The 4,846-nt window shown below is 44.6% G+C and overlaps 1 non-coding gene across 1 annotated transcript; it reads right to left on the reverse strand.

Annotated features, from left to right (window-relative positions):
• Positions 1-4,515: 4,515 nt before the first annotated feature.
• Positions 4,516-4,588, reverse strand: TRNAD-GUC (transfer RNA aspartic acid (anticodon GUC)). The gene has a single exon. It is a non-coding gene; the product is annotated as a tRNA-Asp (tRNA).
• Between the last annotated feature and the right edge of the window lie 258 nt (positions 4,589-4,846).

The raw sequence follows: 4,846 nt of genomic DNA on the forward strand, positions 1-4,846 counted from the left end.
ATCATACTTTGAGTATTTCTTCACTATTTTCAAATATATTCATTGAAACCATTAATTTTATACTTTTTGCTTTAATTCAAGCAATGTAACGATATTCATTCAAAAAACTTAAAATTCAATTTTCAATAAGAAATCGTATTCACGGATTTTGTGTCTTGAAGAAGAAAAACCAGCGATTTTTTCGGTACTTTTTTGAATGCATTTTTTTTTTGGAGAAATTTTTGACCGAATTCAGCTTAATTCCCTATAAAACACTCATTGAAAGTGGTGGTTCGAGCCCACCCGGGACCGGTGTTGTGGGATCTCAAATGTAACGTAAAAACCAAAGTTTTTCCACAATACCTGACAACCATTTAATTTTTGGGTTTCCGTGCCGCATTGGTTAGCGCTTTCGGCTATGAACCGAAAGGTTGGTGGTTCGTGCCCATCCGGGAGCGGTGTTGTGAGGTCTCAGATGTGACGTAAAAAGTCAGAGTTTTTCCACAATACCTGACAAACATTTAATATTTGGCTTCCGTGGCGCAATGGTTAGCGCGCTCAACTGTTATTCAAAAGGTTGGTGGTTCGAGCGTACCCGGGAGTGGTGTTGTGATGTCTCAGATGTGACGTAAAAAGTCGAGGTTTTTCCACAATACCTGACGACCATTTAATATTTGGGCTTCCGTGGCGCAATGGTTAGCGCGTTCGGCTGTTAACCGAAAGGTTAGTGGTTCGAGCCCACCCGAAAGCGGTGTTGTGAGGTCTCAGATGTAACGTAAAATGTCATAGTTTTTCCACAATAACTGACGAACATTTAATATTTGGGCTTCCGTGGAGCAATGGTTAGCGCGTTCAGCAGTTAACCGAAAGGTTGGTGTTTCGAGCCCACCCAGGAGAGGCGTTGTGGGGTCTCAGATGTAGCGTAAAAAGTCAAAACTTTTCCACAATACGGGACAAATATTTAATTTCTGAATTTCTGTGGCTCAATGGTTAGCTCGTACAGCTGTTAACCGAAAGTTTGGTGGTTCGAGCCCACCCGGGAGAGGTGTTGTGAGGTCTCAGATGTGACGTAAAAAGTCAAAGTTTTTCCACAATACCTGACGACCATATAAGTTTCTAGCTTCCATGGCGCAATGGTTAGCGCGTTCGGCTGTTAACCAGTAAGTTGGTGGTTCTAGCCCACCCGAAACCGGTGTTGTGAGGTCTCAGATGTGGCGTAAAAAGTCAAGGTTTTCCACAATACCTGACGACCATTCAATTTTTGGGCTTCCGTGTGGCAATGGTTAGCGCGTTCAGCTGTTATTCAAAAGAGTGGTGGTTTGAGCCCTCCCGGGAGCGGTGCTGTGAGGTCTCAGATGTAACGTAAAATGTCAGAGTTTTTCCACAATAACTGACGAACATTTAATTTTTGGGCTTCCGTGGAGCAATGGTTAGTGCGTTCAGCAGTTAACCGAAAGGTTGGTGGTTCGAGCCCACCCGGGAGAGGTGTTGTGGGGTCTCAGATGTAGCGTAAAAAGTCAAAACCTTTCCACAATACGGAACAACCATTTAATTCCTGAGCTTCCGTGGCTCAATGGTTAGCGCGTTCGGCTGTTAACCAATAGGTTGGTGGTTCGAGCCCACCCGGGAGCGGAACCACCAACCTTTCGGTTAACAGCTAAACGCGCTAACCATTGCGCCACTGAGGCCCAAAAATTAAATGGTCGTCAGGTATTGTGGAAAAACTTTGGCTATTTACGTTACATTTGATATCCCAAAACACCGCTCCCGGGTGGGCTCGAACCACCAACCTATTGGTTAACAGCCGAACGCGCTAACCATTGCGCCACGGAAGCCCAAAAGTTAAATGTTCGTCAGGTGTTTTGGAAAAACTCTGACATTTTACGTTACATCTGAGACGTCACAACACCGCTCCCGGGAGGGCTCAACCACCAACCTTTCGGTTAACAGCTGAACGCGCTGAACATTGCGCCACTGTAGCCCAAAAATTAAATTTTCGTCAGGTATTGAGGTAAAACCTTGACTTTTTACTTACCATCTGAGACCTCACAACACGGCTCCCGGATGGGCTCGAACCACCAACCTTTCGGTTAACAGCCGAACGCGCTAACCATTCGCCACTGAGGCCCAAAAATTACATGTTCGTCAGGTATTGTGGAAAAACTTTGGCTATTTACGTTACATTTGAGATCCAAAAACACCGCTCCCGGGTGGGCTCGAACCACCAACCTATTGGTTAACAGCCGAACGCGCTAACCATTGAGGCACGGAAGATCAGAAATTAAATGGTTGTCACGTATTGTGGAAAAGTTTTGACTTTTAACGCTACATATGAGACCCAACAACACCTCTCCCGGGTGGGCTCGAACCACCAACCTTTCGATTAACAGCTGAACGCGCTAACCATTGCGCCAAGCAAGCCCAAAAATTAAATGTTCGTCAGATATTGTGGAAAAACTCTGACATTTTACGTTACATCTGAGACGTCACAACACTTCTCCCGGATAGGCTCGAAAAACCAACCAATTGGTTAACAGCCGAACGCGCTAACCATTGAGCCACAGAAGCTCAGAAATTAAATGGTTGTTAGGTTTTGTGGATAAGTTATGACTTTTTACGTTACATCTGAGACCCTACAACACCTCTCCCAGGTGGGCTCGAACCACCATCCTTTCGGTTAACAGCCGAACGCGCTAACCATTGCGCCAAGGAAGCCCAAAAATGAAATGGTCGTCAGGTATTGTGGAAAAACTTTGGCTATTTACGTTACATTTGAGATCCCAAAACACCGCTCCCGGGTGGGCTCGAACCACCAACCTTCTTTTTTCTCTGGAGAAATTTTTTTTTTCTGGAGATGAAATCACTTTTAATTCGTGTTTTATAGAGAATTAAGCTGAATTCGGTCAAAAATTTCTCCAGAAAAAAATGCATTCAAAAAAGTACCGAAAAAATCGCAGGTTTTTCTTCTTCAAGACACAAAATCCGTGAATACGATTTCTTATTGAAAATTGAATTTTAACAGTTTTTTGAATGAATATCGTTACATAGCTTGAATTAAAGCAAAAAGTATAAAAATAATGGTTTCAGTGGTTATATTTGAAAATAGTGAAGAAATACTCAAAATATGCTTCTTTGGCCGTGAAACGTCGATTTTGAAAATGTTATTAAAAATCGAGGTACATTTTTATTTATTGTCCTGACGAACATTTAATTTTTGGGCTTCCGTGGCTCAATGTTAGCGCGTTCGGCTGTTAATCGAAAGGTTGGTGGTTCGAGCCCATCCGGGAGCGGTGTTGTGAGGTCTCAGATGTAGCGTGAAAAGTCAAACTTTTTCCATAATACGTGATAACCATTTATTTTCTGAGCTTCCGTGGCTCAATGGTTAGCGCGTTCGGCTGTTAAGCAATAGGTTGGTGGTTCGAGCCCACCCGGGAGCGGTGTTTTGGGATCTCAAATGTAACGTAAATAGCCAAAGTTTTTCCACAATACCTGACGACCATTTCATTTTTGGGCTTCCTTGGCGCAATGGTTAGCGCGTTCGGCTGTTAACCGAAAGGATGGTGGTTCGAGCCAACTGGGAGAGGTGTTGTAGGGTCTCAGATGTAACGTAAAAAGTCATAACTTATCCACAAAACCTAACAACCATTTAATTTCTGAGCTTCTGTGGCTCAATGGTTAGCGCGTTCGGCTGTTAACCAATTGGTTGGTTTTTCGAGCCTATCCGGGAGAAGTGTTGTGACGTCTCAGATGTAACGTAAAATGTCAGAGTTTTTCCACAATATCTGACGAACATTTAATTTTTGGGCTTGCGTGGCGCAATGGTTAGCGCGTTCAGCTGTTAATCGAAAGGTTGGTGGTTCGAGCCCACCCGGGAGAGGTGTTGTTGGGTCTCATATGTAGCGTTAAAAGTCAAAACTTTTCCACAATACGTGACAACCATTTAATTTCTGATCTTCCGTGGCTCAATGGTTAGCGCGTTCGGCTGTTAACCAATAGGTTGGTGGTTCGAGCCCACCCGGGAGCGGTGTTTTTGGATCTCAAATGTAACGTAAATAGCCAAACTTTTTCCACAATACCTGACGACCATTTAATTTTTGGGCCTCAGTGGCGAATGGTTAGCGCGTTCGGCTGTTAACCGAAAGGTTGGTGGTTCGAGCCCATCCGGGAGCGGTGTTGTGAGGTCTCAGATGGTAAGTAAAAAGTCAAGGTTTTACCTCAATACCTGACGAAAATTTAATTTTTGGGCTACAGTGGCGCAATGGTCAGCGCGTTCAGCTGTTAACCGAAAGGTTGGTGGTTGAGCCCTCCCGGGAGCGGTGTTGTGACGTCTCAGATGTAACGTAAAATGTCAGAGTTTTTCCAAAACACCTGACGAACATTTAACTTTTGGGCTTCCGTGGCGCAATGGTTAGCGCGTTCAGCTGTTAATCGAAAGGTTGGTGGTTCGAGCCCGCCCGGAAGCTCAGTAATTAAATGGTCGTCAGGTATTGTGGAAAAACTATGACATTTTACGTTACATCTGAGACCTCACAACACCGCTTTCGGGTGGGCTCGAACCACCAACCTTTCGGTTGACAGCCGAACGCGCTAACCATTGCGCCACGGAAGCCCAAATATTAAATGGTCGTCAGGTATTGTGGAAAAACCTCGACTTTTTACGTCACATCTGAGACCCCACAAAACGCTCCCGGAGGCGCTCGAACCACCAACCTTTTGAATAACAGCTGAGCGCACTAACCATTGCGCCACGTAAGCCCAAATATTAAATGGTCGTCAGGTATTGTGGAAAAACTATGACATTTTACGTTACATCTGAGACCTCACAACACCGCTTTCGGGTGGGCTCGAACCACCAACCTTTCGGTTA

Source organism: Phalangium opilio, unplaced genomic scaffold, assembly GCF_054372755.1.
Source record: "Phalangium opilio isolate 3A_F unplaced genomic scaffold, DU_Popi_V2 ptg000003l_1, whole genome shotgun sequence".
Lineage (NCBI taxonomy): Eukaryota > Metazoa > Arthropoda > Arachnida > Opiliones > Phalangiidae > Phalangium > Phalangium opilio.